Source organism: Myotis yumanensis, unplaced genomic scaffold, assembly GCF_028538775.1.
Source record: "Myotis yumanensis isolate MYYU_CA2020_CCGP unplaced genomic scaffold, mMyoYum1.0.hap1 SCAF_7, whole genome shotgun sequence".
NCBI lineage: Eukaryota > Metazoa > Chordata > Mammalia > Chiroptera > Vespertilionidae > Myotis > Myotis yumanensis.
Window position 1 is genome coordinate 11,920,370 of NW_027223758.1, and position 16,999 is coordinate 11,937,368.

Below are 16,999 nucleotides of genomic sequence, written 5' to 3' on the forward strand. Positions count from 1 at the left end.
TTAGTGGCAAAGCCAGGATTTGAACCCAGGTCTGCCTGTCTCTGAAGTCAGCCATCCTATTCCTGACTGAGAACTGAAAGGTTTAGATTCAATCATCGGGGAATCCTGGCGGGTGGCTTGTGTCACAGCCTGTCCTGATGGGAACCCTGCGTCCCAAGGACAGACTCCTGAGGAAACTTCTGGGAGGGGGAGGAGCTTGGCCACAACCACAGGGGCTGCTCTCAGCCTCGGGCCTTCCTGGGCCAGCTGTGCCCGCCCCCCTCATTCTAGTTTTTATTTTTAGCGGCGAGTTTTTGGGCACAGCGGACTCTCCTTAGGAAAAGTCCAACAAGAGGATGAGAGAGGCGGTTTTGAAATCCGGTGGGAAAGTAGGTCAGGCTGGGTTGCTGGCTGGAGTCCAGACGATAAGGCCGCTGTGGAAGCTTAATAACGTGAGTAGCCGTATCCATGACACAATTCATAACTGAGAGGAAACAGCAATTAAGGGGCAATTGTGCAACGTGGGACAAGCCTCCCTCTCAGCTCATAAAAGCAGGAGGAGGAAGAGGCGACGCTGTCATTCTGGGGCCACTGGGGGCCAGGCAGGCAGCCTGCGAGGATTGGGGGCTAAATCTCTACATGGAGGGGGTTTGCACCCATCTCTCCTCTCCCCCTCAGGCCTCAGGGAACTGGGAGGATGTGTAAGGCAGAGACCCCCCCTCGTCAAACACCTACGAAGCACCCAGCTGGGCTCAGGAGGAGCTAGGAGCCGTAAAGCTGGCTTTTGCTGCGGTTGGGAGATTTGGTCGCAGCTGCACTATTTTGATGCTGCCTTGTCAAAATGGAAAACCGCTTTGATTAGCGGGTGAATTGTACAACAGACACGCCTGGTCCTCAGTCCACCTCCCTGCCCCCTTCCAGTTACTATGGATTTTCAGTTTCTCCTTTATTCATTCTCTATTATTTGATCTTTCCATCAGCACCCTTTGCTTTATAATCAGTTAATACGCACGCACGCACACGCCATCAAATCCACATTGGCACCTTTTCTCTTCCTTGAACAAGCCAGGCATGCGTTGGCCCCAAGGCCTTTACAGTTGCTGTGCCCTCTGCCTTGAATGCTCTTCCCCTCGCTATCCACATGGTGCACCCCTCACTCTGCAGGTCTTCACTCAGCTGTCGCCTTCCCAGTGAAGTCTTAGCTGACCCACCTTTTAAACATGGCAGACCCATCTGGGGCCCTCGCCCTACCTCTCCTGCTGTATTTTTTTTTATCTACAGCCCTTACACCAAGTGACCCTCTCCATCTGCTGCTCACTTATTTCACTGTCTGCTCGGTCCCACCAGCGTGTTAACACCACCAGCAAAGGGGTTTTTGTCCATCTTGTTCTCCGCTGCATCTCCAGTGCCGGGAACTGTGCCTGGAACATTGTAAGCGCTCAGGAAAAATTGGTGAATGGATGAATGGGTGCATGAATAAATGTTTACTAGTACTACCAGCTGATGAAAAGGCTGGCTGTTTGCTGGATGGGTTTGAGGGCTGCCTCAGAATGTCCACGGGTCAAGACCTTCTTAGATGCTGGTGGGATCATTGGGAGTTGGGGTAACAAAAGTCGGTTTATTGGCCCAAGTATTGCAGCTGGCCCCTGTCCTGATTGGTCAGTGCTCAGTCTGAACAGCATATCTCCTCCTCCCTGGGAGCTCCTGGACACTCCAGTTAAGATTCTAAATGCACTGATTGAACCCACCCATGAACATTCCCATGCAAGGGAGCAAAGCTCTGCATGCAAAAGGGGTTCCTTGTGGGACCTTTCACAGTAGTGTGCATACACACACACTCGCACACTCGCATGCTCACACTTACACTCAGTCAGACCTGACCTCGAGATTCAGACCCAGGGACACACTCACACACTCATGCAATTAAACTTACACACTCATTTTGTCATTTACACACCCAGACACACACATGCTCAAAGTGGTTTATACACTCAGTGATGACGCTGCCCCCCTGCCCGGGCACCGGACACACACAGATGCCTGCTTACTCACACCCATACACAAACATGTCCACGTGCGCACACTCACTTGCCTTCTGAAAGCCCTACTTTCACTCACTCATCCTTAGGCAGGCAGTCCCCCCATACACACGGATACAGTGGACACCCCCCCCACACCCCAGCCACACCTCCTGGGACACATCACCTGCCCTTCCTGCAAGCCGAGCCGTCGGCTGTGTTTTGAGGAGTGGGGACAGAATGTTTGCCCTGACCCCGGTCCACCCTGAATCTCGACTCTGACCTAGGGCAGCCTCAAAACCGTCTGATGTGGGCAAACTGGGGAGGGCCTGCTCCGTCAGCTGCGGGTGCATGGTGCTCACATCAGCCCTGACTGTGCCGCCTCGGGGCACGTCTGCCTGGCTCATCAGTGCCCAGGGCACCCGCCTACTTCCTCCCCATCAGAGGGCAGGCCAGCCCTGATGACATCAGGCGGTCTCCGGGCCTGCCTGGCACCCAGGACAGAGGCAGGAAGCAAGCTGTCCCAGCTGCGTGGCCAACTGAGGAGCCCCGGACTTGCCGGTGGCTCTGTGACCCAGGTCCACTGGGGCTGGGCTGCCTGTCCCCAAACCCACATGGGCACTGTGACGTGGACTGGTTCCCATACCCAGAAGTGACCATAACAGTGACTAATATTTACTGAGCGCCTACTGGGTGCCAAGCACTGCTCTAACTCATCATGACTATTCTTTAATCTTCAAACCAACTCTATGGGTGGGTGCCATCCCATCCTCGGTGTACAAATAAAGACACGCAGAAAGGTTAGGGGACCAGCTCAAGGAACAGGATTTGACCCGTGATCTGACTGCAGACCCCTACTCTCAGTCACCCCCTCCAGCTTGTTCGTTTGTTGCTTGTTTTGGTGAGTCTCTGATAGTCTTGACTTCTGCACCTCTCACCTCTCTGAATCCTGGCAACACTCTCATGAGCAGGGTGCCAGTATTAGCCCCATTTAACAGATGAGGACACTGAGGTTTAAATGACCGGCCTGAGACAGACAACAAGAAAGAGGCAGAGCTGTTTGTACCTGAGTCCCAGGGCTCTTTCCGCAATGCCTGGTCATCTCCCTCCTGTGCCAGAGGTTTTGACAGGACCAGAGATGGGGAAAAGGGAGCCGGTGGGCCTTTGGTGGCCACAGAGCAGTCAGAAAAATAATCAGACATTATGTCAATAAAACAGCAAACATTGTACTTCTTAAAACAAGTGGGAAATAGTGAACATACAATAGAATACGCAGCCTCACAACAACCTTGCAAAGCAGATGCTGTTTAATTCCATTTTACAGATGAAGAAATGGAGTCCTTAAATGCCATCCCCATGCTCACAATTTCGAAGGTACATCGCCTGCCAGGAGTCTCACCTGAACGTAGGGTTGAATATCCAGCTGTGGCTCGACATGCCTAATGGGCAACTCCAGAGCTCCAGGTAAGACACTGAACTTCTACTCTGCCCTGCATGACCCCGCCCCTCCTGCAGCTTCATTTCGGAACACGCCACCTCTGTCTTCCCAGGGCCGCAGGCCAAAAGCCTTCCAGTCCTCACTGACTCCTCTCTTTCTCACCCATGGACTACAGAAGGATCCTATCACTTCACTCCCTCTCCCCCCTCCAAAGCCCCACCCTGGTGTGAGTCACCAAATGCTTGCTTGGATGATTGCCGTGTCTTTCAAACCGTGTCCCCCATCCTGCCATTCCTCCCTACCCGGAGGAAGCCAGGTCGTGTTTCCCCTCTGCTTCACACCCTCCTGTGGCTCCAGGTCACCCAGAGTAAAAGATAAGGTCCTGGCAGTGGTCCACGGGCCCCGTGTGGCCGCCCCATCTTCACCCCCTGACCTCTCCCCTCCATCCACACTGGCATGCTCCCCAATCCTGGAACACACCAGCCACACAACAGCCCCAGAGCCTTTGCACTGCTGTTCCCTCTGCCTGGAACTCTCTTCCCAGAGATAACAAGGGGGGTCCTCTCTCACCAGCTTCAGGTCTTGGCTCAGATATGAATGTACCCAGGGGCTTCCGTGACCAGCCTGTTTAAATGAATAAGCCGCTTCATGAGCACTCTTTGCCCCCCTTCTCTCCATGGCAGCATCACCACTGTGCCCACAGGGCAGGACTGTTTCTGGGGTGTCCGTGGCAGCATCTTCATGTCCTGCTCAGAGTGCTTGCTCAATAAATGTGTTGAATGCATGAGTGGGGATCTGCAAGGGGTTCGCTGACTTCCCCAGGCTGCCAGGTTAGGACATGCTGGAGCCAGGATTTGAACCCACGGGTCTGTGTCCCAAGCTGTGTCTTTAACCTCCTAGGGCCTGGTTCCAGGTCAGCACCCCAGAGATGGTGGCTGTCACTGTCAGTGATTTTTAGGGTGACATATCCATCCTTCCCCCACCATGAAAGGGAAGGCTGGGGAGGGGGCCAACAGGGAGAAGGCAGGCCTGCTGTGGCCTCCAGCCAGTAGGAGATGATTCAGCACCCAGGTGACATTCCATCCCCTTCCCCTGAGGACTTTGGCCCGAGATAAAGGGAAGGCCCTACTTCTGGGAACAAGAAGACAAACCAGCAGAAAGGTGGCCAGGCCAGTGCCTGGGGGGTTGCATGTTTGGGCTGGAGACCCACAGGGTCCAGTCATGAAGTGGGACAACCCAGTTTGGGCGGCAAGATTGGCCCCTCTCCCTGCTGGGGCCAGAGGTGCATCCTGAGTCCTGTTATCAGGAGAACGGAGCAGTGAGCCCTCCATCTTCCCCGCGTGCTTGTATGTGGGTCAGGAGAACGTGCTCCCATCGGCAAACACTTCTGGAAAAGGAACATCAAGGGGCCGTGCACTCTGACCAGATGAGCTATATTTGATTTCTATTTTAATTTTTAAAAATTCCAACTATACAAATAATGCTTGAATACAGTTCTGCTGCAGAAGGCTCAAGCAACACACTGCCTACTGTTAGTTTATTGCATCTCTATGGTTGCTTTTGGCTGCAAGTAACAAGTAACTGACTTGGTGGCTTTGCCAGCTGGAGGCTCCATTTTTCCTGTATAGAAAGGAGTCCAGCTTCCCGGTCCCTTTGGTGTGTGACGTTCAAACTCACGGCTATAGCCTGCCTCACTGCCTGGCATTATATGCTCAGCCCAGACAGGAGGGCAGGGAACAGGCCAGCCATGGACCCTCTTAGATCAAGGACATGTGGCTTTCCCAGAGCTCCACAGGTGTTCTTCTATTTACATCTTATTGACCAGAATCAGGTCACGTGGCCACCCCATTGGAACTATGTGCCCGCAAGTGGGGCTGGGGAGGCAGCTATTTTATTTGGGCCCATTGGCATCCCATTCAAAATCAGAGTCCTGTTAGTGAGGAAAAAAGGTGATGGGTGATGGGCAAATACTAATAGATCTGCCTCAGATTTGTTTTTTGTTAGCTGAATGGAAACGGACTGTAAATGCGGTGTCGGCCTTGCTTTTGTTATTCACCTGATAATGTGCATTTAGCGATTCCCCTTGTCATTATGACCCGCTGCATGGTATTCCATGGGACGGCTGTACCACAGTTTACTTACCTAATCCCCTGCTCTTGGACATTTAGCTTCCACTGTGCCAAACAAGGCCTCAGGGAACGTCTCACGCAGCCGCTAAGCCCACGTGCACTGCGACAGAACTGGAACTGCGGGTAGACGTGCACGTCTGTTTGAATTGCTGGCAAGTGTTCCCAAATCAACATAGGGCTTGGCCAGTGTACACTTCCTCCCTCTGTGTATGGGAGGACCTGCTCCCTCCACACTCACTGGCCAGGGTGTTATTGCCACTTAAATTTTGATGGGGGGGGGGAGTGGAATTGTGATGGGGGGGAATCATTATTTTTGTTATAGTTTGCATTTCCCTGATTAGAATGGGAGAGACGCCCTTTATCATTTATGTATTGGCTATGGGTATTTTCTGATGTTAATTTACCTTTTTATTTTATTTTTTAATATATCCTTATTGATTTCAGAGAGGAAGGGAGAGAAAGATAGAAACATCAATGATGAGAATCATTGATTGGCTGCCTCCTGCATGTCCCCCACTGGGGATCGAGCCCTCAATCCAGGCATGTGCCCTTGACCAGAATCGAACCTGGGACCCTTTAGTCTGCAGGCTGACGCTCTATCCACCGAGCCAAACCAGCTAGGGCTAGTTCACCTTTTTAAATGATCCGGCCATTATTTTCTATTGAGTTTCTTTATCCTTTCTGATTGGCATGAGTCCTTTTCTATTCAGGGTATGAATCTTTTTTTAAAAAAAATCAATTTTACTGAGGCCTAATTTATGCACAATAAACTGCATGTGCCTACAGCAGGGTTCCTCAGTCTTGGTACCATTGGCATTTGGGGTGGATAATTCTTCATCTGGGGCCGTCCTGTGCATCACAGGGTGTTTAGCAGCATCCTGGCCCCCACCCCAGGTGCTATAGCACCTCCCCTCCCAGTCACAAGCACCACAAGTGATTCAGGGCATTGGTGAATGTCTCCTGGGGGCAAATCACCACCAGTTTTGAGCCTCTGATTTAAAGTACATAGCTGTTGAACTTTGAGAGATGTGTGCACCCCAAACCTACTACTACCTTCAAGATCTTTGTATTTAGGTTGCAAATACTTCCCCAGTCTGAGGCTTGGCTTCAAATCCAAGACCTGCCCCTTCCTATTGGAGTGACCTCAGTAGAGTCACTTCATTACTCTGTGACATGAGGATAATTCTGACCAGGCAGTGAGGTTGTGAGGCTGGAAGGGAATCGCGAACGTGTCTGGCATGTAGTAGGTGTTCAGTAATGCTAGCTCCCCATCCTTCCTCATATGCACATATTCACTTAGTTAATAAATACTTACTGAGCACATACTATGTGCCAGGCCCTGTGCTCGGCTCTGGATACCATGAAGAGCAAGACCAGGGGTCCTCAAACTTTTTAATCAGGGGGCCAGTTCACTGTCCCTCAGACTGTTGGAGGGCCGGACTATAGTTTAAAAAAAAACTATGAACAAATTTCTATGCACACTGCACGTATCTTATTTTGAAGTAAAAAAACAAAACAGGAACAAATACAATATTTGTATTTACATGTGGCCCGAGGGCCGTAGTTTGAGGACCCCTGAACAAGACAGACAGGGCCCAGTGCTCAATTAGAGGACACGGAGAGTAAATGAGTAAACAAATGAATGAACAAAAATAACATCTTATAATGATGCTGATCAGTGCTGAGAAGTCAATCAGAGGCTGCAGTGTGGTAGACACCTGGGGGTGGCTCTTTGGGAAGACTAAGGAGGTGTCATCTAGGTGCAGCAGCAGGGAAGGGAAATCCAGGCAGAGGGAACAGAAAGCACAAAGGTAGCGAACACCTTTGCAGAACAGCAGAAAGTGCAGATGGCTGGGACAGGGCAATGGGGGCAGAGGCGAGACTCAAGGTCAGGGGGGATAAAGAGGTCAGAGCAGACCATGCAGGGCCTTGGCCACCAGGATAGTTCTATTCTAACATGCAATGAGAACCCATTGGACAGGTACGTATTTTTTTAAATATGGTTTAATTGATTTCAGAGAGAGGAACAGAGAGGGAGAGATAGAAACATCAATGATGAAAGAGAATCATTGGTCGGCTGCCTCCTGTATGCCCCCTACTAGAGATCAAGCCTGCAACCCAAGCATGTGCCCTGACCCAGAATCAAACCATGACCTCCTGGCTCATTGGGCCAATGCTCAGCCACTGAGCCACACCAGCCAGGCAATTGGACAGGTCTTAGCTGGAGAGAGACAGCTCTTCATTCACCAAGCTCTGAGGCCTCACTCCCCACCTAACCCTGGAGAAGACACATTGGACTGTGGTCTGCCCCGCTCTCCTGGCCTGTGCCTGGCAGTCCCCTACCAATGACACTAATAACCAACTATTCTCTATAGGACCCAAGGCCTCATTCATTTTCCTATTTGAGTCTCATAACAACCCTGAGAAGCCAACCTGGGCTGTGGGCACCCATTTCACAGACAGGGAAGCTGAGGTGAAGACACAGAGCTGGAAATTGTGAAGCTTGAACCTAGGGTTCTCTCAGGTAAGCCTCCTTCTCCTGAATCCCAGGTCACAGCCCTCAGGATAGAGAGTGAGAAGAGCATTTTCTCTCCCTGCTTAAGACACCCTTGACTCTGGGACTCAAGTCTGCAGTGCTCCTATCAGGCCTTCCCACAGCGAGCTCCTGGCTGCCCACAGGGGAGACCAGCCTCACCTTACCCGCCTCAGGAGAGTAGCTAAGGGCCCAGGAGGCCTAGCTCTGGGCCCAAAGCCAGATAAAATTGCGGGGGGGGGGGGGGGGGGCGGGGCAGGAAGTGCGGTGGGCCCAGAGCCAGGTGGGCCCAGGATTCCAGACCTGCCCCACCAGTGGGCCTTCCTTCTGGCTGTGGATTCTGCCCTATTTCGGAACCACTATGCCCTGGGACAGCCCTGGGACTCCTCAGATCTCCCACCAGGCAAGATCTTGCAGCCCCAGCCCCAGTGTCTCTTGGGATTCTGCTGGGCGGGGCCGGGCCAGCCTCACCGCCCCCATCACCTGGACCAGGCTGTGCACCCCAGGATTTTATGTGTAATAGGAACTCAGAAAATGTGTGGGGAACAGAACTGGGGCCTGCCTCAGTTTCTCCAGCTTATACTCTGGCCTCTGCCATTCATTCTCACTCACCATGTGCCAGGCGGGCTGCTAGATGCTGGGGATGCGACAATGACTACCAGCCGTCCGTAGGGAGCTCACAGTCTGGCTGGGCTGATGGGTAGTAACCAGATAACACTGTGCTCAATGCCGAGGGTGAGTGTGGCAGGGACTGCCAGTGTCCACCAGCCCCCACAACAGTGGTTCTCAACCTTCCTAATGCCGCGATCCTTTAATACAGTTCTTCATGTTGTGGTGACCCCCAATTTCATTGTTACAAATTGAACAGAATTAAAGCATAGTGATTAATCACAAAAACAATATGTAATTATATATGTGTTTTCCGATGGTCTTAGGCGACCCCTGTGAAAGGGTCGTTCGACCCCCAGATTGAGAACCGCTGCTCCACAACCTTTTTCCTCACAATGCAAGAGTTGGAGTGTTAGCAAGACACATGCTGCCCAGCTAGTGATACATTTCCCAGCTTCCTTTGCTGTTAGGTGTGATCATATGACTAAATTCTAGCCAATGGGATAAGTGGAAGTGATGTGAAACCACTCATGCCCTTAAAAAGAATGACCCTTTCTCTCCTCCTGCGGACTGGAAAGTCAATGTGATGGAGGGGCTTGAGTAGCCATGTTGGACTTCCCTGGAAGCTGTGAAGTGAGGATGACAGAGTAACTAAATAGAAGGAACTGGGATTTCTAGAATAACCCTGCGGAACTAAACCACCAGTCAGCCTTGAGCCTTCCGTGCCGGAAATAAAATTCTGTCCCATTGAACCACTGTGGGTCTCTGTTATAGCAGCTCAGATGGTGGCCTGACTTGTGTGGAGGAGTAAACACATCTGAGGAGAGCCCAGAGGTGTTTAACCTGGCCCGTGGGGGTAAGTGTGGAGGGCTCCCCAGAGGAGGCAACTTGTAAATGGAGGTTTGACCATGAGAAGGGGGACTTTTCTAGATAGTTTCCAGGCAGAGGCATAACATATCGAGTCACATGGGAATCTAGAGGCAAGTGAGAACATGGGGCTTTTGTGGCACCTCAAGAAGCTAGGGATGGCTGCAGGGTGGAGAGTAATGGGGTGCAGGAGAAGACGGGCTGGATGGTGGCAGCATCCACCTCCAAAGGCCGGGGAAAGCCATGTTAAACCCTCTGGAGTTTGCCCTGAGGTAAAGGGGAGTCCTGGGAGGCTGAAGCAGGAAGGTGAGGTGATCAGAGCTGCTTCTTAGAAAGACCTTTCTGGCTACAGGATGGAGAAGGAATTTTTAAATTTATTTTTTTAGAAGTTGAGGCTCTGCTCTGTGCCAGGTGCTGAGGATTATCAGTGAACAAAACAGACTTAGTTCCTATCCTTACCGAGTTTGCAGCCTGATGGGGTGAGGCTTGAGTCAAATAAGCAGGCAAATAAATAGGGAGTGTGATAAGGGCGACGATGCAAGGCTGTGATAAGGGAAGGCATGTAGGCGGTAAGGGGCTGTAAAGTGGGGGTTGACCTGGGGGGAATGAGAGAGGCTTCCCTGAGAAAGTTGAGGTGGGGACAGCAGTGGGAAGAGTTCCAGGCGCAGGGAACAGCACAGGCGTAGGAGCCCAGGTAACACAACAAGGAGGTTCGGGTGGAAGAGGATGGTAGAGATGAAGAAACACAGGCATAGACGGCTAAGGGAAGCAGAGAACCTCGGGGTCCAGCAGGCTTCTGACTTGAGCAAGGTGAGCCACGACAGAGGAGGCCAAGGATGGGGAGATAATTTGAACAGAAGACCCTGAGTACAAACATGGTGTGCTGGATTTCAGCTCCCCTGAGCCATCCAAACGGAGACGGTGAGCCGGTGGTTTGATATAGAGGTCTGGCGTGCTGAGAGACCCTCTGGCCAATCGTAGTTGTCCTACCCTGCATGGACTCCCAGACCGACCAGAGCGCTCCAAATCCTGGCCTTTGGGGGACCTAAGGCATGCCAGGAACTATGCCGATGGTAGATGCAGCGGCTGCTCACTCACATCTTTGTTAGCAGGGTCCAGGTTTGTTGGGTGTGCATCTACCTCAGGTGTTCGGGACAGTGGCCAGTCCCCACTCTAGCCTCAGAGTGAGCTGTAGTGCGTCTAAGCCAGGGGTGGGCAAACTTTTTGACTCGAGGGCCACAATGGGTTCTTAAACTGGACCGGAGGGCCGGAACAAAAGCATGGATGGAGTGTTTGTGTGAACTAATATAAATTCAAAGTAAACATCATTACATAAAAGGGTATGGTCTTTTTTTTTTTTTTTTTTTTTAGTTTTATTCATTTCAAACGGGCCGGATCCGGCCCGAGGGCCATAGTTTGCCCACGGCTGGTAAGCCAATTGTGGTCATTCTGGTTTCCCTGGCCGGTGGTTGGCTTGGAATTAGGCATGTGATGTAATTGTGGCCAATGGGAAGTCCTCAAGAGGGCTTCTGGGGACCACATTCTCCCTCCTAAAAGGAGATGCGTGGGAGGAGCTACCTCTCCTGTCTTTACTTGATACCCTCTGTGTGTGATGGCTGGCGCTGCAGCAGCCACCTTGAAATCACGAGGACAGGCATCCAAAAATTGCTGAGAAAGGCAGAGCAGGGAAATGGAAAGAATGTGCGTTTTTGTTTACCTCTTCATGCTTTCGAATTAAACAGCCTTATTAGATTAAATTACGAATTCCCCTTCCCTTTTTTCTCTTTTCCTTTTTACTTGTCTGAAGGTGACAGTGATGGCTGAATTAGTCATGCTGCAAATTTATCTCCAAAGGTTTGTTTAGCACATCAGAAGTTTCTTTCCTCTTGACATAAAGAAAAAAGACAATGAAATGTGCACTCCCCCCCGGCCCCCCGCTTTTTGCCACCTTTAGTCAGTGGTTCTATTCCTTGTGGGTGAGCACATTCTGAGAAAAGCCTTCATTTGCATTGTCTCACTTAATGCTCTCACTAACCCTCTGAGATTGATATTATTATTACAGCCATTTTTTGCAAATAAAGAAACGGAGGCCCAGGTCCGGTAAGTGACTTTCCCAAGGTCACAAAGATGGTAAGTTACCGAGCTGGCATCTGAGTCAAGATTGGTCTGATTGGCGAGTACATCAGACCTAAAGCCACAATCTCCTTTTAAAAGTCTTTCCCTCAACACGTTTTTAGTAGGAAACCATAGCCCTGTTCTTATTTTTCCCTGGAAAACCGTTATTATGGTTGGTGGGAGACCTAGAGTGGGCTGCGTTTCTTTGCGCACAGTTAATGGCTTTGATTATATGTTTCTGGCTTCTTCTCTCTGAGAAAGGCTGCCATTGGTTATACAATATAATCAAATCATTTCTTATGTAAACAGCCGCCTGGCCCAGAGTCAACGGTGGTTCCATCAGCGGGAAGGTGAAAATGAAACTGTTCCCAGCTCCGGAAAGCAATCTGCGATTCAGCAGGAAGAGATCAAGGGTTAATGACATGGAGTTGGGCAAAGGCTGCCGCTGTGGCTCTGAGCATTATCAGGAGGCGGGAAACAAAGAATGGTTGTTAAATCGGTTTGTTACAAAAGTTATTTCCTAATGTAATTCATGAAACACTTGCCAGAACATTAGGCACATCCTTCGAAAGCACAAGGGAACTTAAAAAAGAAAGAAAGAAAAAAACAAAAAGAAAGAAAAAGTGGCTTCTAAAGTCAACGATGGAACTCTTAGAAAGGGTTAATGCCCTTCATATACAAAGAGTTCTTGCAAAACAATAGGAAAAGGTACTCACCTTATTATAAATTGGCTATTCAGAAGTGAAGAAGCACAAAAGGCAGCAAACATGAAGACAAGATCCACCTTGTAAGCATGATTACAAGATCCAGTAATCAAGGAAATGCAAATAAAAGCTACAATGACATATCATCTCCCAACTATCAGATTGGCAGAGAATGGCGGTGTGCGCCATGATGTTCAATGGGCAGAAATTTTAAAGCAACTCAGAAATTTAACCTTGGGGCATTTCTCCTAAGGATATAGCAGGCCAAGCAGTCTCTGTGGACAACCGTGTTCACTGAAGCATTGTTTATAATAGTAAAACACTGGGAGGGGGAAACCCAAAGGCTAAGCTACAGAGGATTCATTAAATAAACAATGGCAAGCTTACATAATAAGATACTAGATTAAAAATAGATTATATTAAATAAATATAAAACTTTTTATCAAGTTGTATTTAGAAAACTAATTAAAAATGGCAATATAGAGAGATGTCATGACACACTGCAGAGAAAAACATTTTCATGAGTACGATCCAGTTTGCACTATGTTGGGTGTGCACATGCGTGTATATTATACTAAAGGATGGGTACCCCGATGTCAGCAGTGTTTATTTCTGGGTGGCGGAATTTTCAGTAATTTTTACTTTCCTGTAAGTCAGTTTCTCAAACTGGGCACTACTGACATTTTGCGCCAGGTAATTTTTTTTCTCTCGGGGGACTGTCAGTCACCGTTGGATATTTAGCAGCATCCCTGGCCTCTGCCCACCAGATGCCAGCAGCATCCCTGCCCCTCTGCCAGTCACAACAACTCAAAACCTCTCCAGACTTCGCCACGTCTCCTGGGGACGAAACCACCCTCCGTGGAGAACCACTGCTTTAAACATTTTTCTGCATTACTTAAATATTTTAACAACAAGCCTGTATTGTTATCATAATCAGAAAAAAAAACAAGCACATTAAAAAATATTCAGCGAAGTCATTAGTGGCTTCGTGAATTGGCCGCGGGTTCTGAATGGAATGCAATCAGAGAGCAGGAAAATCTGTTCTCTTCTTGCCTTCGATACAAGGTTCTGGAGAAATATCTCCACATCTGGCAACGTTTTCCCTGGCCTACTCTTTGCGCAAAGAACAACTTATTTTTCCCTCCGGGTCTTAATATCATTAAACTTCCAAAGTGGATGCTTTGACTCTCTTGCCCCTCTCTCTTCCCCGGGCGACTGACTGCTCCGTACGGGGAACAGTCACCTTTCCCTCGGCAGCCCTCCTTTGAGGGGAGTGACTGGCTGTCCTCCTGGCCCCAAACCTAAGCCTATTCTGTAAATCTCACCCTCCGGCCATGGCTTGTGGCTCAAGGATGAACAGTTCGGTAACCAGTTCGGTCCATTGAGTCTAGAGGCGACTCCACATGTTGGGGCTTCTGGAAAAGAGGCATTTCAAGGACTCCTCAGAGACCACTCAGACCTCTGCATCTGCGCAGAGCGAGGCTGGAATTGCTGTCCCGCTTTTAACACCACGAAGAAAGCCAGCCGGAGGCGGAGATCAACACGCAGAATCCCCGCGCTGGTGAGACACCAGGGGAAGGGTGGGGCCCTGATCAAACCAAGCCTGAAGCTCACATTCTGCTGCGTTTTTTGTTCATGGAGCCAATAAATCTCCTTTATAGTTCAGCCCATTCGAGCTGAGTTTCTATGACTTGCAGCCCCAAACTAACTGATACAACTCCCTTTGATGACAGAAATCCCTCCCAAATTTCTGCTTTCATGTCATTTCAGCAAATATGTATTGGACACTTCTTACTGATCCTGGAGGGGCAAAGATAACATAATCCCTTCCCTGACAAGCATGCAGCCTGGCTGGGGAGAGGGGGATGGGAATGGAGAGAGGACAACAAATAGGCAATGGACCTCTGCTGTGATCACAGGGTCCAGACATGAGGATGGGAAGAGGAAATCCTGAAGGAGAGTGAGGAGAGGGAGCAGGATGTGTGGACAGATGGAGCAGCCTGGACACGAGAGTTCATTATGGGCTCAGGGAAGGGAACCACCACAAGATAGAGTAGAGCTGTTGAGGGAGGCTGGTATGACCCCAGAGGACTTCAGGGGGCCCTGCATAAAGGGGATCCAGGCAGGGGTTGGGCCCCCAGAGAGAGCCCCGCAGCGTGGAGCATGAACCCTTGCCTCCCCTGTCCCTTGATGCAACCCAGCTGTTAGCAGAGAAGGTGGAGGGTTGGGGAGAGAACACTTGTCAGAGCTAAGCTTTTCCATTCCAAGGACAGAGAGACGAAGGTATAAGTACAGATGACACTTTGTGACTAATATTCTTCAACAACCTTCATTCCACACAAGCACTGCTCTAGCAGAGGGCAAAGATCAACCTGGGCTCATGGCCTGGCAGGGGAGACAGATGATCACCTCATGCTTCTAAAAAATATAAATGCCAACCATGCTTTGGGGTCTTCGGGGAGGTCAGGGAAGGATTCCTAGAGAAGGTAGCACTAGAGCCGAGCCCTGAAAGCTGAGAAGAGGTTCCCTTGGCAAAGGCAGGAAGAAAGGGATTTTAGGCAGAGGGAACAGTATGTGCAAAGGCCCTGTGGCCGGAAGGCATGTGTGAAGATGAAGGACTGATATGAACAAGTCCTTTGCATTTACACTATGCTTTTCATGGGTCCTGGAAATAAGCATGTGTTCTTATCATGCTGTCAGGTCTTATTATCACCATTTTACAGATGAGTAAACTGAGGCCTAGAGAAGCACAGTGACCTGTTCAAGGACACACAGCCAGGAAGCAGTAAAATGGGAATTGAGAGTATGTTCCTCATCCTACCCTGGCATGGCTCTCTACGGAGTCAACCAGCAGCTTTCTGTCTGATGGCATTTTTCTTCTTTAAGAACTCAGCAGTACTCAAAGTGTGGTCCAAGGGTCCCTGGGGGCCCCCCAGGCCCTTTCAAGGATGTTCACAAGATAATTCGCCTTTTTGAAGCTCTCATTCTCACATGAGTATAGAGTTTGAAAAGTTCATCGACAGGTATTTTAGATTCCAAATTGCAACTGAGCTTTAGGAAACTCCCACTGGCGAGTTTTGGTTTAGCATTGAAGGTTACCCACAACCGTGCGCCTTCGAGAAGCCGAGTTTTCTGCAGATACTTCAACCAAAACAGAATTTCACAAGGGACTGAAGGCAGAAGCAGACACGAGCATCCATCCGCAAGGCCAGCCACTGAGAAAGTTGCAAAAATAGAAAAACTGCCTCTGCCACTTTTCTCGCTACATTTTCTTGATTTGAAATTTAGCCATTTATTTAAAAAAAAATGTTAATTCTATTAACATGTACTGAATTTATTCTGATTTCTAAGTTAATAAAATAGATATTTTATAAATTTCTTAGTATTAATTTCTCTTGGGAGCGTCAATCATTTTTTTTAATGTAAAGGAATCCTGAGGCCAAATGTCGGGGAATGCTGCAGTAAGTGGCATTTCCTCCCGCTTCTCCCCTGCCCCTCGTTTTCTTCCTTTCTCCCATGCCCCTCCCCCACGTAAGGTGGCCTGGACCAGTCTGTGCCCAGTGCCTCTGGGAAGGGGTGGGACACCAAGTCCAGCAATCCCAGGAGGCCTCCTGGCTCTAGATTTTCAAAAGCCGAGGCGAGCAGGAACAATTCCTATTTATGAAACAGCGTCTCACAGAGCAAGGCTCCCCCATCCAGAAGCTGAGGCAGGGTTCTGGCGTGGGGGTGACAGGGTGTCCCCAGGCCTGAGCCCAGAGAGGCTAGAACTGCAGGAAGGAAAGGCAGTAGCCCGGATCCTGGAAAGGCAGCCTCCAGCCAGCCCCTGGGAGTGGCTGGGAAACAGCCACAGGACCCCGGACACAGGCTACAGGAAGGGGACAGCCATGGCACCATATGGGGCATCACAGATGGAAACCAGCCTGCCCCAGACCCTGGTCCCGGCTCTCACGCGTGTCCCTAATCCCTTGGCCTCACAAAAACTGGGAACCCTGGAGATGCAGGGAAAAGTCAGCGGAGAAATGAGAAGCAGCCACCAGATGAAGTTTCCACCAGCCTGGCAGAATGACGGCACAAAATGGAAATTGTTCAATTTGGGGGGAAAAACAACAGAAAACAAAAACCCGCACAGCTCCATCTGCGACCTGGGACTCATGCCCACTGCATGTAAGTCTCACTTGTGTGGAATGTGACCCCTGGCCAGCCCTCTTTCTTGGGCATGAGAGAGGTTGAATCAGTTGCCCAAGGCTGCACAGAGGAAGGGGCAGGCTGGGATTTGCACTCAGATCCTGACTCCAGCCCCCTTGACCTTGATCACCAAGCTCGGCTGCTAGTGAGGTTGCTGGTCCCCAAGGCCTGGGCAGCTTCTGCCAGAGTGTTGGGCTCGGAGTCTGAGGCTGGGCCTGGCTTACAGCCCCTGGGGTTGGAGGTTTGGACTCAAGGATCCTCAAATGGGCAGAGGGCTGGGTGGAGTGTAGGGCGCACAGGAGCCGAGCCAGGCCCTCTTGCCCAGGCCCTGCCCCAGGTGCCCCCTCTGCCTGCTGAGTACCCAGGAGAGGCGGGTAGGGCCGGCAAGACAGGTTCTTCCAGGTTCTCTGCCTGAGCCGGTG

The 16,999-nt window shown here is 50.2% G+C and overlaps 1 long non-coding RNA gene across 1 annotated transcript; it reads left to right on the plus strand.

Moving 5' to 3' along the window:
• Nucleotides 1-336: 336 nt before the first annotated feature.
• LOC139014429 (uncharacterized) lies at nucleotides 337-8,025 on the plus strand. Its single transcript, XR_011472229.1, has 3 exons — nucleotides 337-431; nucleotides 3,322-3,461; nucleotides 7,940-8,025. It is a non-coding gene; the product is annotated as an uncharacterized lncRNA (long non-coding RNA).
• The last annotated feature ends 8,974 nt before the right edge of the window (nucleotides 8,026-16,999 follow it).